This window comes from Eptesicus fuscus, chromosome 7, assembly GCF_027574615.1.
Source record: "Eptesicus fuscus isolate TK198812 chromosome 7, DD_ASM_mEF_20220401, whole genome shotgun sequence".
Lineage (NCBI taxonomy): Eukaryota > Metazoa > Chordata > Mammalia > Chiroptera > Vespertilionidae > Eptesicus > Eptesicus fuscus.
The window spans coordinates 405,850-422,269 of record NC_072479.1 but is presented as its reverse complement, the minus strand read 5'-3'; the positions used below and the strand labels follow the sequence as shown (position 1 = coordinate 422,269).

Below are 16,420 nucleotides of genomic sequence, written 5' to 3'. Positions count from 1 at the left end.
CTTAACTACAACAAGACTGTGCACACAGCCCACAAAGGGGTGCACCAAGAGTGTCCACCTCAGATAACTGGGGAGGCTGAGCCACTGGGCCCTATAGGACACTTAGCACACAAAGCCACTCTATCAACTCAGCGAAGCAGCCAAAATGCGGAGACAAAGAAACAGGTCACAAATGAAAGAAATGGAGGAAAGCAAACGACTAGATATAGAGTTCAAAACCACGGTTATAAGGTTTTTTCAAGAATTTTCCAGAAAAGGCCGATAAATTCAGTGAGACCCTTGAGGATATGAAAAAGGACCAACTAGAAATTAAGCATACACTGACTAAAATAAAAAATAATATACAGAGACCCAACAGCAGACTAGAGGGTCACAAGAATCAAGTCAAAGATTTGAAATACAAAGAAGCAAAAAACACCCAACCAGAAAAGCAAAAAGAAAAAAGAATCCAAAAATATGAAGACAGTGTAAGGAGCTTCTGGGACAACTTCAAGCGTACCAACATCCAAATTATGGGGGTGCCAGAAGAAGAGACAGAGCAAGATACTGAAAACCTATTTGAAGAAATAATGACAGAAAACTTCCCCCACCTGGTGAAAGAAATAGACTTACAAGTCCAGGAAGCACAGAGAACCCCAAACAAAAGTAATCCAAAGAGGACCACACCAAGGCACATCATAATTAACCTTTTGCACTCAGATGTCGAGTGTGACGGTTATTGAATGTATTAATAATTTGAAATATTAAAAAATCCAAATAAATAAGTTTGTATGAAAAGAAACTCCAGTTTTTTATTCTACTGCCGCGCTTTGTAAAATCTGGGGTATTTAAAAAATTAAATCCCAAGTAGAATAAAGGAATTGAGAAAAAAGCAAGTGAGTGCAAAGGGTTAAAATGCCAAGAGCAAATGACAAAGAGAGAATCTTAAAAGCAGCAAGAGAAAAACAGTTAGTTACCTACATGGGAGCACCCATTCGATTGTCAGTTGATTTTCAACAGAAACTATGCAGGCCAGATGGGAGTGGCAAGAAATATTCAAAGTGATGAATAGCAAGAACCTATAACCAAGATTACTCTACCCAGCACAGCTATCATTCAGAATTGAAGGTCAGATAAAGAGCTTCACAGATAAGAAAAAGCTAAAGGAGTTCATCACCACCAAACCAGTATTATATGAAATGCTGAAAGGTATTCTTTAACAAGAGGAAGAAGAAAAAGGTAAAGATAAAAATTATGAACAACAAATACATATCTATCAACAAGTGAATCTAAAAATCAAGTGAATAAGAAATCTGATGAACAGAATAAACTGGTGAATATAATGGAATCAGGGGCATAGAATGGGATTGGACTGACATTCTCAGGGGGAAAGGGATATGGGGGGTGTGGGAAGAGACTGGACAAAAATCGTACACCTATGGATGAGGACAGTGGGGGGGGGGGTAAGGGCAGAGTGTGGGGTGGGAACCGGGTGGAGGGGAGCTATGGGGTAAAAAAGAGGAACAATTGTAATAATCTGAACAATAAAGATTTATTTTTTTAAAATGCAAAAAAAAAATGGAACACTTCACACATTTGGGTGTCATCCTTTTGCAAGGGCCAGTCTAATCTTCTCTGTATCATTCCAATCTATCTATATAAAAGCCTAAGCAACAGTTGCAACTGAAACAACCAAATGGACGACTGAACATGCTGTGTGAGGCAACCAGGCCAGCAGGGTGGTTAGTGAGGGGCAACCAAATGACCGAGCAGCAGGCTGCATGGGGCAACCAGGCCAGCAGTGGGGGCAGTGAGGGGTGACCAAATGACCGAACAGCAGGCTGCGTGGGGGCGACCAGGATGGCAGAGGGGGGCAGCTGGGGTCAACCAGGCCGGCGGGAGTGGGGGGGCAGTTGGGAGCAACCAGGCCAGCAGGCAGAGGTAGTTAGGGCTATCAGGCTGGCAGGGGGGGCAGTTAGGGGAGATCAGGCAGGCAGGCAGGTAAGTAGTTAGGAGTCAGCGGTCCAGGATTGTGAGAGGGATGTCCAACTGTTGGTTTAGGCCCGATCCAATCGGGCCTAAACTGGCTGTCGGACATCCCCCGAGAGCTCCTGGATTGGAGAGGGTGCAGGCTAGGCTGAGGGGACCCTCCCTCACCCCATGCACCGGGCCTCTAGTTTTAGTAAATGTGCTGCCAAAGTAAGCACTGATTTCTGTATTTTAATCCTCACCTGAGGATATGTTTTTATTGATTTTTAGAGAGAGGAAGGGAGTGAGAGAAACATAGATCAGTTGCCTCCCATAGGCTCCCTGACCATGGATCAAACCCGCAACCTGAGTATGTACCCTGACTGGGAATCGAACCCGAAACCTTTTGGTGTACAGGACCATGCTCCAACCAACTGAGCCACCCAGCCAGGGAAAAAATGACGTTGTTACTTTGGCTCCCAAGATACACACAGACAAGAGAAAGCCCAGTTCCTGAGAGATGTGTGACTAAGATTAGCTCTACTGAACAGCTACCTGACCATGGCCCTCAGTGATGCTCATAAAACCACCTTGCATGATTGTTATGAGAATTAAATGCCATATATTTATTTATGTATCCTATATAATAAAGAGGTAATATGCAAATTGACCCTCACACTCTCACAAGATGGCTGCCTACGACCAGGCCAGCAGGAGAGTCAGTGAGGGACAACCAAACGACTGAATAAGCAGGCTGCATGGGGCGATCGGGCTGGCAGCGGGGTTAGTGAGGGACGACCAGATGACTGAATAAGCAGGCTGCATGGGGCGATCGGGCTGGCAGCGGACTTAGTGAGGGACGACCAGATGACTGAATAAGCAGGCTGCATGGGGCGATTGGGCCAGCGCGGGGGCAGTAAGGGGTGACCAGATTGGTGGGGGGGAGGCAGTTAGGAGCAACCAGACCACCAAGGAGGGGGCAGTTGAGGGCAACCTGGCCGGCAGGGGGGACAGTTAGGGGCGATCAGGCCTGTACGCAGGGGCAGTGAGGGGTGATCAGGCCGGCAGGGGGGGCAGTTAGAGGTGACCAGGTAGGCAAGCAGATGAGTGATTAGGAGCCAGCGGTCCAGGATTGTGAAAGGGATGTCTGACTGCTGGTTTAGGCCTGGCAGTCGGACATACCCCGAGTATTCCCGGATTGGAGAGGGTGCAGGCTGGGCTGAGGGGACCCCCCCATCCCCTGTGCATGAATTTCATGCACTGGGCCTCTAGTTTATTTATATTTATCTATACATATAAAAGCCAAGCAACTGGAACAATGGAATGACCGGAACGACTGGAATGACCGGTCACTATAATGCACATTGAGGTGGCCAACTGACCCGATCGGGCCCCAATCGGCCTCCCAACCTCCCATGGCCCTCCCCCCCCACCAGCCCTGCCCCGATCGACCACCTCCACCCCAATCAGGGGCGGGCCAACCAGCCAACCTCTCACATCCTCTCTCCCAACTGGCCTGTCCCGATCAGCCCCCATTGGGGCAGGCTGGCCGGACCCCACCTGTACACAAATTTGTGCACTAGACCTCTAGTATTTATATATATGTACTAGAGGTCTGGTGCATGAAATTCGTGCAGTGGGGGGCGTGTCCCTCAGCCCAGCCGGCAAACTTTCCAATCTGGGACCCCTTGAGGGATGTTCGACTGAATGTTTAGGCCTGATTTTGGTAAGATCAGGCCTAAACGGGCAGTCGGACATCCCTCTCACAATCCAGGACTGCTGGCTCCCAACTGCTCGCCTTCCTCTACCTGATTGCCCCTAACCGCTTCTGCCTGCCAGCCTGATCACCCCCTAACCACTCCCCTGCCAGCCTGATTGATGCCTAACTGCTTCCTGGCTGGCCCGATTGCCTCCAACTGCCCTGCCGGCCTGGTCACCCCCAACTGCCCTCCCCTGCAGGCCTGGTCCCCCCCCCCCCAACCACCCTCCCCTGCAGACCTGGTCCTCCCCAACTGCCCTCCCTGCAGGCCTGCCCCCTCAACTGCCCTCCCCTGCAGGCTTAGCCCCCCCCAACTGCCCTCTCCTGCAGGTCTGGGTACCCCCCCAACTGTCCTACCCTGCAGGCCTGGTCCCCTCCAACTGCCCACCCCTCCAGGCCTGGTCCCCCCCAACTGCCCTCCTCTGCTCACCTGGTCTACCCGAACTGCCCTCCTCTGCTGCCCCAGTCACCCCTAATTGCCCACCCTTGCCGGCCCTGTCACCCCTAACTGCCCTCCCTGCTGGCCTGATCGCCCACAACTGCCCTCCCGTGGAGGCCTGGTTCCCCCAACTGTCCTCCACTGCAGGCCTGGTTCCCCCCAACTGCCCCCCCTGCAGGCCTGGTCCCTCCCAACTGCCTCCCCCTGCAGGTCTGCCCCCCCCCCAACTGCCCTCCCCTGCAGTCCTGGCACCCTCCAACTGCCCTCCCCTGCTGACCTGGTCTCCCCCAAATGCCTTCCTCTGCTGGCCCATTCACCCCTAACTGCCCTCCCTGCTTGCCTGATAGCCCACAACTGCCCTCCCATGCTGGACTGGTCTCCCCCAACTGTCCTCCTCTGCAGGCCATCTTGTGGTGGCCATCTTGTGTCCACATGGGGGCAGCCATCTTTGACCACATGGGGGCGGCCATCTTGTGTCTTGGAGTGACGGTCAATTTGCATATTACTCTTTTATTATATAGGAGGATGTACACACACTACAGGGCCTAACACATGAGATGATAAATGGGAATAGTATTGTTGTTATTTCTTTTCATACTTTATGTTTTACTAAAAATATTGCTGCCCAATTTGATCATCTACTTCATTTACAAGAGCTGGGTGGAAATTAATGATTTGGTTGTTTCAAAGCAACAACAATATAGCTAACATTTAATACATACTTACTATGTGATGAGTACTATTTTGCATACTATTCTTTGAACTTCATGCAATATCACTTAATCCTCACAATAAGAGCTTGAGATGGGTGTTATCGACATTTTTATAAATGAAAAACCAGAAATTTAGTATTGTACTCAAGGTCACATAATTTTAAGTGGCAGACAGTAGAACTGAACCCAAGCCTGCATCTAACCATATCAGATCCATCTTCAAAGTATGAAAATCTGTCCCCACGCCAAGAATAATGTAGGCAAAGAAGCCAAAGTATCACTGGTTCCAAAAACATCCCAAGAATGACTGACCTGGTACCCCCCACCCAACTGCACACCTCTGCAGGCCTGGTCCCCCTCAACTGCCCTCCTCTGCTGGCCTGGTCTCCCCCAACTGCTCTCCTCTGCTGGAAGAAGAACTGTCACCCTCAGGTTAACTTGTGACCATAAAACCATATGTAATGGTTCTGTATTCTACAAAAGAGAAAGACCGGAACGATCCAAGATGCCATCAACACCCAGTAGCATCCACTTGATCCCAGGCAACTCCATCCACAAAGGGAATATGGGCTCTAGTCTGTTTGGCTCAGTGGTAGAGCATCGGCCTGGGTTCAATTATGGTCAATGGCACATACCTCAGTTGCAGGCTCCGCCCCAGCCTGGGCACTGGTTGGGGCACGTGCAGAAGGCAACCAATCGATGTGTTTCTCTGACATCAATATTTCTCTCTGTCTTTCCCTCTCTCTTCCACTCTCTCTAAAAATCAAGGGAAAAATATCCTCGGGTGAGGATTAAAACAAAACAAAAAGGAATATGGAACCATGCTTCATCTCAAAATTACACCTACTAAAAGGTCATCCAAGCATTTTGGTGCCCAATGAGTAATACTTAATGAACAAGCCTGGGAATTTTTTAACTGTACTATCCCATACTTGATTCATTTCCTTTTTAATAAATTCCCACAACTTGGTTGCATCTGGAAAGAAAGAACTTCTCATATTCTCCATTTTTCCTTAGCAAAGTTCCTCTCCTCACATTTTTGTTCCTATGCTCCACCACCCACCTCTATCCCCCAGCTACATGATTAAATCCACTTGTTCAGATTACATGCAAAGAAAAACCCCCAACACATTTATTTACCCCATCTTAGAAATGACGATACCTGAGGAAGCGTTAACAGGGTACAAAACAAATAAGGCTCTGAAATAACACATCTGCAAGTAATCACAAGTGTGTTCCCCAAAGTGAGCCCAGCATCACCGCCTACCAGCGGGAATGTGATCTTGGACCCGTTGTTTCCTATCCAAGATCACACCTCCTGAGCTTGCTCCCTCCCTTAGCGCCAGGAATGGTACTTACTGTTACAGATGTTACAGATGACTTAAAAGTGAACTTTATTGTGTAAGTAAAATGTCCTTGGGGGTTGGGGTGTGTGAAGGGAGCCTAATAATTAGTGACGTAAGATTTGCCTTTGGGTGGTGGCCACACAGTGCAATATACAGATCTTGGAGCAGAGAAATCTACACCTGAAACCTATATGATCCTAATAACCACTGTTACTCCCAATAAATTTAATTTTTTAAAATGTCTTACTTCTTGCCCTAACAGGTTTGGCTCAGTGGATAGAGCATCGGCCTGTGTACTGAAGGGTCCCAGGTTCGATTCCGGTCAAGGGCACATCCCCAGTAGGGGGTGTGCAGGAGGCAGCTGATCGATGTTTCTAACTATCCCTCTCCCTTCCTCTCTGTAAAAAAATCAATAAAATATTGATATTTTTTAAATGTCATACTTCTTACCCTTGTCAAAACAATAAAGGGAGAGGGTGGACTGCTAAGATATTTTGTAGGAATCAGCATAGGAGATAGTTTAAGCTTTTCTTTTTAAAAAAATTTATTTTATTGATTTTTTACAGAGAGGAAGGGAGAGGGATAGAGTTAGAAACATTGATGAGAGAGAAACATCGATCACACCCCCTACTGGGCATGTGCCCGCAACCAAGGTACATGCCCTTGACCAGAATCGAACCTGGGACCCCTTCAGTCCGCAGGCCGATGCTCTATCCACTGAGCCAAACCGGTTAGGGCAGCTTAAGCTTTTCATTCTGGTAATTTATCTACATAACCCAATGCATTTCTTGTTATTAAATTCTATGCCATATACTAGAGTAAATAAAGCTGAAAAATATTAGATAACACAAGGGAGTTGACTGACATTACAATGGGAAATGACAGTGCTCCATTTTCCTGGCATGTGCTTAAATACAACCTCAATACATTTGCTTCCAACTATTCTCAGAAGTCTAGCCCCAAATCAACCTGTTCAGTAATCATCATCAGCTGATGGGTTTTTTTCACCAGTAATATGCAGAGGAAGTTTAAAAGCTAAAACAAAGTCACCAACATAAGAGACTCTGAGTATTAAAAGTTATGAGGCTGGTTATATACTATTCAACTCTAGAGACTTTCAAAGGGGTGAGGGCATGAGTGGGGGGTTGGGGGCATAAGGACACATATGTAATACCTTAATCAATAAAGAAAAAATAATTTTAAAAATCTATAACTAAAAAAAATAAATAACAACAACAAAGAAATATAACAGAAACACTTGAAAGCTTCGAAATCTGTCATATAAATCTGGGTTTATCAAGAACTGAGGGAAAATTTGACTCATAAAAATTAAAAGATTTTATGCTTTACAGCATAAAGAACACCATTAAGAAAGTGAAAAGAATGGGGTAAAATATTTGCAAATCACATATGTGAAAAGGAACTTATATCCACAATATGCAAAGAACTGTTACAATTCAATAATTAAGTAACCCAAATTTTTAAATGAGCTAGAGATTTGATTATGTTTCTTCAAAGAAGACACACCAATGACCAATAAACATACAAAAAGCTACTCAGCATCATTAACCATTAGGAAAATGTAAATCAAAACCACAATGAGGACTGCTGGTGGCCAAGATGACAACGTAGGTAAACACGGTACTCGCCTCCCCTCTCAACCGTGTCAAAATTACAACTAAACCACAGAACGACCATCATTCTGAACCTCCTGAAATCAAGCCGAATGGAGTCCTACAACTATGAAATTAAAGAGCCCACACTGAGACTGGTAGGAGGGGCTGGCCCCACACCCACGTGTGGGGGATAAACACTGGGAGGGGTACTTTGGCTGTGGAGGTCCCCACGGAGGAGCAAGGGTCCCAGTCCCGCACCAGACACCCAAGCTCAGGGTTCCACTCAACTTCGAGCTGTAAAAACCAGCGGGAATTGAGGCTGAGGAAGGCTGAGGCTGCTGGAGTCCCAGACAGTTCCTCTTAAAGAGCCTGCGCATGGACTTACTAAGACTTATACCCTCTGAGCACAAGCACAGGGACAGCAGCTTGAAAGGCACCAGAGACGTATGGGAAGAACTGAATTGTTTAGCATCAAGGCGAAGGCTGGAGGAGCAGCTGCCTCCCGACAGAAGTGCGGGCAGAAGCCACTGTTCCTTTGGTGAGCCCTGCCCCACAGAACCAGCAGAGGGGCACCATATTTGAGACTCCATCAACTTGGCTTACTGTCTATCCCACCCTGGTAATCCCCTGAGACCCTGCCCCACCCCACTTTTAGGCTACCCAACCAGTCTCCAGGGGCTTTATCATAGGAATGACCTGTCTTGGCTCATGCTTCAGATTTCCCTAAAATCTCTCAATTAAGCAGAATCTGGTCTCGGCATGCCCAGTACCTCTCACTAAGTGGCCTCAGGTCCAGCACTAGCAGCAGCCTGCCTTGGTTCATAGCTTAGCCTCATCTGAGCACCTCCAAGCCCAGTACAAGAAGCAGTCATCTGCAGATTACTCTGTAGCTTATGCCCGGTGGCTCTGGGCAGAACACAGGTGGTGGCTGACCTTGGCCTACACCTCCCAGGAGGCCCTAGAACCAGTGCACTCAATGGACAGCTTCAGACCATGTCAAAGCACCACCACCCAGCCACCTCCATAAGCAACATATTCAAGGTGAGACTCAGTGAGTACCAGAGCCCTACTGAAGTAAGTCCTGCTCTGTCCAGTGGGTCTCCACACAGCTGATCCTCCAAGGTGGTTAGAGGTTGGTGGTCAGTGGTCACAGCCAGTCCTTACAGCTGGATGGCCTCGGTCAGTGGTCGGCAAACTCATTAGTCAACAGAGCCAAATATCAACAGTACAACGATTGAAATTTCTTTTGAGAGCCAAATTTTTTAAACTTCTTCTAACGCCACTTCAAAACAGACTCGCCCAGGCCATGGTATTTTGTGAAAGGGCCCCATGTGGCTCGCGAGCCGCAGTTTGCCGACCATGGGCCTAGATAAATCCCTCCCATTGATGTGCTAACAGCAATCAAGACTCAACTACAACAGGAGGGTATACAGCCCATGGAGGGGCACACCTCGAGTGCCCAGCTGGGGTGATCGGGGAGGCTGGGAGATGTAGCAGCTCTACCTAATATGTAGAAACAAAGAGGGAAACTGCCAAAATGAGGAGAGAAAGAAACATGGCCCATATGCAACAACAGAACAAAACCCCAGAAAAAGAACTAAACAAAATGGAGATAAACAAGCTACCAGATGCAGAGTTCAAAACACTGGTTATAAGGATGCTCAGGGAACTTAGTGAGGACCTCAATAGCATAAAAAAGAACCAGTTAGAAATGAAAGCTACACTAGCTGCAATAAATAATAATTTACAGGAAATTAACCCTTTGCACTCGGATGTCGAGTGTGACTCGACACGGTTAGCAGTAGAATAAAGGAATCGAAAAAAGCAAGCGAGTGCAAAGGGTTCAGTAGAGTAGATGAAGCTGAGAATCAAACCAGTGATTTGAAATATAAGGAAGTAAAAAACACCCAATCAGAACAACAAAAAGAACCCCCCCCCCCCAAAAAAAAAGGAGGATAGTATAAGGAGCCTCTAGGACAACTTCGAGCATAACAACATTTGCGTCATGAGGGTGCTGGAAGGAGAACTAAGAGAGTATGAAATTGAAAACTTATTTGAAAAAATAACGATAGAAAACTTCCCTAACTTGGTAAAGGAAACAGATTTACAAGTCCAGGAATAGCAGAGTCTCAAACAAGAGGAAATCAAAGAGGCCCACACCAAGACACATTATAATTAAAATGCCACAGGTTAAAGACAGAGAGAAAATCTTAAAAGCAGCAAGAGAAAAGTAGTTAGTTACCTACAAGGGAGCTCCCATAAGTCTGTCAACTGATTTCTCAACACAAACTTTGCAGCCCAGAAGGGAGTGGCAAGAAATATTCAAAGTGATGAAAAACAAGGACCTACTAGTACAACCAAGATTACTCTACCCTGCAAAGCTCTCATTTAGAATCAAAGGACAAATAAAGAGCTTCCCAGACAAGAAAAAGCTAAACGAGTTCATCACCACCAAACCAGTATTATATGAAATGTAAAAGGGTCTTATTTAAGAAGAAGGAAAGAGGATCAAAAATATGAACAATAAAATGGCAATAAATACATATCTATTAACAACTGAATCTACAACCAAATTAAACAAGCATAACAGAAACAGAGAACTTTTTGTTGGCTGCCAGATGGGAGGGGCATTCGGAGGGGTGGGTGAAAAAGGTGAAGGGATACAAATTGATTGTTACAGAACAGTCATGGGGATGTAAAGTACAGCATAGGGAATATAGTCAACAATATTCTCACCCAGCCAGCATGATTCAATTGTTAAGCGTTGACCTATGAACCAGGAGATCACGGTTCAATTCCCGGTCAGGACACATGCCTGAGTTGTGGGCTCAATCCGCAGTGTGCAGCATGCAGAGCGCAGCCAATCAATGATTCTCTCTCATCATTGATGCTTCTATCTCTCTCACCCTCTCCCTTCCTCTCTGAAATCAATAAAAATCGTTTTTAAAATAATAATAATAATATTCTAATAACTAGGCGTGGTATTGGATAGGTGTAGGATTTAATGGGATAATCACATATTAATTTATGTAAGGTCTGGTCAATGGGATATACAAACACACACACACACACCATGAGATAACACTTCACATCCACTAGGATGGCTATAATAAAAAAGGCAAATAATAATAAATGTTGCTGAGGAGGTGGAAAAATTGGAACACTCACACATTGCTGGTGGAAACAGAAAATAGTGCAACCACTTTGGAAAACAGTCAGCAGGTTCCTTAAAATGTTAAACATAGAGTTACTATGTGACCAAGCAATTTCACTCCCAAGTATGAAATGAAAACATATGTCTACACAAAAACATGTACATGAATGTTCATATCAACATTATTCAAAATACCAAAAGTGGAATGTCTATCAACTGTTGAATGAAAGTGTAGTATACCCATAAAATGAGATATCACTTGGCCATAAGAAAGAAGTTCTTGTGCATGCTACAAAATGAACATCATGCCAAGTAAAAGAAGCCAGTCACAAAATCGCATATATTGTGTGACTTCATTTATATGAAATATCCAGAATAACAAATCTATATAGATAGAAAGTAGATTAAATGATTGCCTAGGGCTGGGGGAAGGGGAACCGAAGAAAAGTAAAAAGTTACTGCTATGGGTAAAAGGTTTCTTTTTGGGATAACAAAAATGTTCTAAAACCCAGTGAATCGTAAACGTTCAGTGAGTGAACTGTATGGTATATGAATAATACAATAAAGCTGTTAAAAAACGGAGAGCAAAATAAATAAACAAATATTTTTTTAAAAAACTGATGTGCTAACAGCAATCAAGACTCAACTACAGCAGTAACCATGTCTTATATGTCATATTCTCATAAGTAACACAGGACGTGGCACATAGTAGATACTCAACAAATGTTAGTAAAAGAAAAAGAATAGAAGTGTTGAGCTTTTTTTGCTGAAGATTTCACTAGAAGAATGCTCCATTGCATTCAGGGACTTCTGCAACAGTCCCACCTGGAGGAGACATGAGCCCTCTTCAGAACCTTCTCCCAGCCCAGTACATCTCCTAAACATAAGGCTGATATTTGTCTAGTGTCTCTTCTAAACCTATTCTATGATGCTTTTCTGGTGGATAAAAAAACCAACACATAGCCCTGGCTGGTTTGGCTCAGTGGATAGAGCGTCGGCCTGTGGACTGAAGAGTCCCAGGTTCGATTCTGGTCAAGGGCATGTACCTTGGTTGCGGGCACATCCCCAGTAGAGGGTGTGCAGGAGGCAGCTGATCGATGTTTCTCTCTCATCGATGTTTCTAACTCTCTATCCCTCTCCCTTCCTCTCTGTAAAAAATCAGTAAAATATATTTAAAAACAAAACAAAAAAAACAACCCAACACATAGTTCTGAAAGCATGTAAGGTGCCAGGAGGACCAGGAGGGAAGTATAGATGTGGCGCTCTCTAGGAGTCTGATAGAGGCAGAATTAGCATTCATGAAATAAGCAGACTCCAGGGCAGTCGATGATGGGGATAAATCAGGAATAAAGACAGTAAGGGCTCTGGGCAAAAGTGGATTATTCTTCTGGGGTCTCCCAAGTAAATTATTATGAGCTATTTTTGAGGAGACAGAGGGAAGTTAGGTAGTCAGGAACCAAGACCATGGCCGGGAGGAGGAAATAAAACCAGAAAAGCCAGGTAGGTGAAGTTACTAAGGCAGGAAAGGAAGGGCACACACATAGGAGACATAAACTTTAAAATGTATGAATGTTGCTAAGACAGACAGCTTGCAGATAATCAATCAAAAGGCAGTAAGACATATAAACCAACCCCAAGGATGTTGCAGAATTCTTTGAAAAGAACCAATCAGGAGCTAGCAAGGCTGTATCCACCCCCTAGATCAGTGATGGCGAACCTATGACACGTGTGTCAGCACTGACACGCGTAGCCATTTCTGATGACACGCGGCCGCCTAAGAGGATGAAACATTTGCTGCTCCTGAGGGTGAAACATTTGCGAAATAATGTTTTTTCCTCAAAGTGACACACTACCCGAGTTATGCTCAGTTTTCTGGTGAAGTCTGACACACCGAGCTCAAAAGGTTGCCCATCACTGGCCTAGATTAAAAGTCTTGTGCTTCCTCTGGCCTCCTGCTCCTCCCCAGCATGTACTGGGCTCCTGACACTCCTGCGGCGGAGGAGCACATCCCTGCACCCACGAGGCTATGGCCACGGGGGACTCCACACACGGACTAATAGACTCTAATCTGCATTGTGAGAAATGGCTCACCTGTCCAAATTTCAAATGACGGACTAGGAAACAGAAGCATGGAGAAAATGAGCCTTTTAATAAACACTCCTGAGAGCGGCCGTCCATTGTACAGGATCACGAGAAGGACAAGAAGCAGCCTATCTACTTAGCCCTCCTCCAGCTCCTCAGTGGCCGAGTCCTATTTGGTCACCTGTTCCTAACAGGTCACCTAGGCGTTGCTGTCTCCCTCTGGGTTATTTTAAAAAGTGGGCTGCGATGTGTGGGGAGGAGGGGGAGGGGAATGGGGGGATGAGGACAAATACGTGACACCTTAATCAATAAAGAAATTAAACAAACAAACAAACAAACAAATAAATAATAAAAAACGGGCTGGGCCTTCTCTAGTTGCCTCACCCTTTGTCTAGGGTAATCTTCTGAGGACAGGTGCTGTCAGCTTCGGGTACAGCTCTCATCCTCTCTCCCCACCCCACATCCTGTTTGCTCCGGGGAAATTAAGTAACGGCCTGGACACATGCTGTTTCTTTTCTATGAAGATAAATCACAGGCATGTTTCTTACAGCATGGATGCTCTCAGTAAACTTCGGTTCCACTAACCTTTTTTGTCCATGACTTCAATTCTTCAATTTCACGAAACAATGAACTCGTACTCAAACACCCACATTTTTGTTTCACTGTCATGCCTGTCCAACGGGCCTTCCCCACCCCACAGGCAGAATTAGTTGCTTCTTCCACAGCATTTTGTTCACAGTCACCTTATATTAGAGTTCACTCTACATATATCTGGCTGCTCCCCCACGTCACACATTCCCAGTGGACAAAGACAATGTTTACAATTTCTGTGTCCCTGAAAACCATTAGCACTAAGTCCTGCACACAGTAAGATGGTAATTCACATTTGTCCAATTTAACTATTTACTTCACAAAAAAATATTAACGCGTCTTTATTGAAGCCACATCTAGTCAGCCAAATGGAGAACTGCCTTTAAGTGTCTGTAGTAACTGAGCAGCCAACCTGCCTAAAAGCAGAATCCTTAGATTTTTAACACGACCTTCACATGACCTACAGTTAGCACTCACACAATCTGGTCCACACCCACCTTTCTTTCCAGAATGCCCACCTCCTTCGCTCTTATCCTCCAGTCACAGGAACTGCTCCTTTTGCTCTTCAAGCCTGCACACCTCACCAGAAGCTGTTCCCTCTGCCCCAGGTGCTCTTACATTCCCCAGTCAACTGTAATCTGTGCTTAATATAAATAGTACTAGAGGCCTGGTGCACGAAATTCACGCACTTGGGGGAGGGGGCCCCTCAGCCAGGACTGCGCCCTCTCACAGTCCGGGAGCCCTTGGGGGATGTCCGCCACTGCTGCGCTCAGCAGCCATGAGCCAGGCTTCTGGCTGAGTGGCACTCCCCCTGTGAGAGCGCACTAACCACCAGGGGGCAGCTCCTGTGTTGAGCATCTGCCCTCTGGTGGTCAGTGTGCATCATAGCAACCAGTCATTCTGCCGTTCAGTCGATTTGCATATTAGCCTTTTATTATATAGGATCATTTCCCTGAGGCCTTCCTGAACTCCTCCTCCAGCCTAGATTAAGTACCTTGACATATACTTTCTTTGGACTTTCCATGGCCCTTCACACACTTATGTATCTCTGTGATTATATATCTATCTCCTCTACTAAGGAACTCCCTGAAGGCACTGATTATTTAACTCTGGTGATGTGCTGGTAAATGCTTAACAACCTAGTCTCCAAAATTATGTTCATACTAGATGCCGGGTGCACGAATTTGTGCACAGGTGGGGTCCCTCTGGGTGACCTGCAGGGATTGGGCCGAAACCTGCAGTCCAACGCTGCCACTCATCCCGGCCCCTCTATGACTACCGCAGGCTCGCGCTGCATCTGGTGCCCTCCCAAGGGGAGTGGCCTGCAGGGTCGAGCTGAAACCAGCTCTCTGACATCCCCTGAGGGGTCCCAGATTGCGAGAAGGCACAGGCCAGGCTGAGGGACCCCACCAATGCATGATCGGGCCAGGGAGGGACCGCAGGAGGGCTCCAGGGCATGTCCAGCCCATCTCACTCAGTCCTGATCGACTGGACTCCAGCAGCAAGCTCACCTACCGATCGGAGCATCTACCCTCTGGTAGTTAGTGCACGTCATAGCAACTGGTCAACCAGATGACTGTCTGCCTCCTGGTGGTCAGTGCACGTCATAGCAAGCGGTTGAGCAGCCTTAGCATATCATTAACATATTACGCTTTGATTGGTTGTTCAATTGTTCTGCCATTCAGTCTATTTGCATAGTACCCTTTCATTATCTACACTAATAAAAGAGAAACACAGAAATTGACCGCACCTCCGCTACGCCCACAAGCCAATCAGGAGCGGGTATGCAAATTAATCCAACCAAGATGGCTGCGGCCACGGAGCAAGCAGGAGGCTTGGGTTTCCCCGGCGATGGAGGAAGCCAAGCTTCCTGGTCAGCCCTGGCCGCCGCTCAAGGCTACAAAGTTTCAATTATAGAAGATAAATAAATCCCAACAAAAATAGCTGTGGCTACGGAGCGATCAGGAGGCTTGGGTTTCCCTGGCGATGGAGGAAGCCAAGCTTGCTGGCCTGCCCTGGCCTCTGCTCAAGGCTACAAAGTTTCAATTACAGAAAATAAATAAATCCCAGATACCAGGGCTTCCGCTTGGGTCGCCGGGGGGAGTGGCCGGCCTGCAAACCACCACAGGCCCCTCGCCCAGGCCGCCCCACACCTCAAGGGAACCCCCACTCTGATCCGGGACACCCTTCAGGGCAAACCAGCCGGCCCCCACCCATGCACCAGGCCTCTATCCTATCTAATAAAAGAGTAATATGCAAATTGACTGTCACTCCAACACACAAGATGGCTGCTCCCATGTGGACACAGGATGGCCACCACAAGATGGCCAGCAGGGGAGGGCAGTTGGGAGGGAACAGGACTGTAAGGGAGGGCTGTTGTGGGCGATCAGGCCAGCAGGGGAAGGCAGTTGGGAGGGTCCAGGCCTGCAGGGGAGGGCAGTTAGGGGCAAACAGGCTGGCAGGGGAGCAGTTAGGCATCAATCAGGCTGGCAGGGGAGTGGTTAGGGGGTGATCAGGCTGGCAGGCAGAAGCAGTTAGGGGCAATCAGGAAGGCAGGCAGGCGAGCAGTTGGGAGCCAGCAGTCCTGGATTGTGAGAGGGATGTCTGACTGCCCGTTTAGGCCCGACCCTACTGGAATCGGGCCTAAACAGGCAGTCAGACATTCCTCGAGGGGTCCCAGATTGGAGAGGGTGCAGGCTGGGCTGAGGGACACACACCCCTGTTCAGAATTTCGTGCGCTGGGCCTCTAGTATAGGAAATATATATATTATAT

At 46.7% G+C, this 16,420-nt stretch overlaps 1 protein-coding gene and 1 non-coding gene across 4 annotated transcripts in view; both read right to left on the bottom strand.

The window, feature by feature from the left end:
- Positions 1 to 16,420, bottom strand: part of MICAL3 (microtubule associated monooxygenase, calponin and LIM domain containing 3) — a 278,633-nt gene that overhangs the window by 241,728 nt on the left and 20,485 nt on the right. The gene's annotated exons all lie outside the window — the stretch shown is intronic.
- LOC114229366 (U6 spliceosomal RNA) lies at positions 1,552 to 1,655 on the bottom strand. Its single transcript, XR_003615456.1, has one exon. It is a non-coding gene; the product is annotated as a U6 spliceosomal RNA (small nuclear RNA).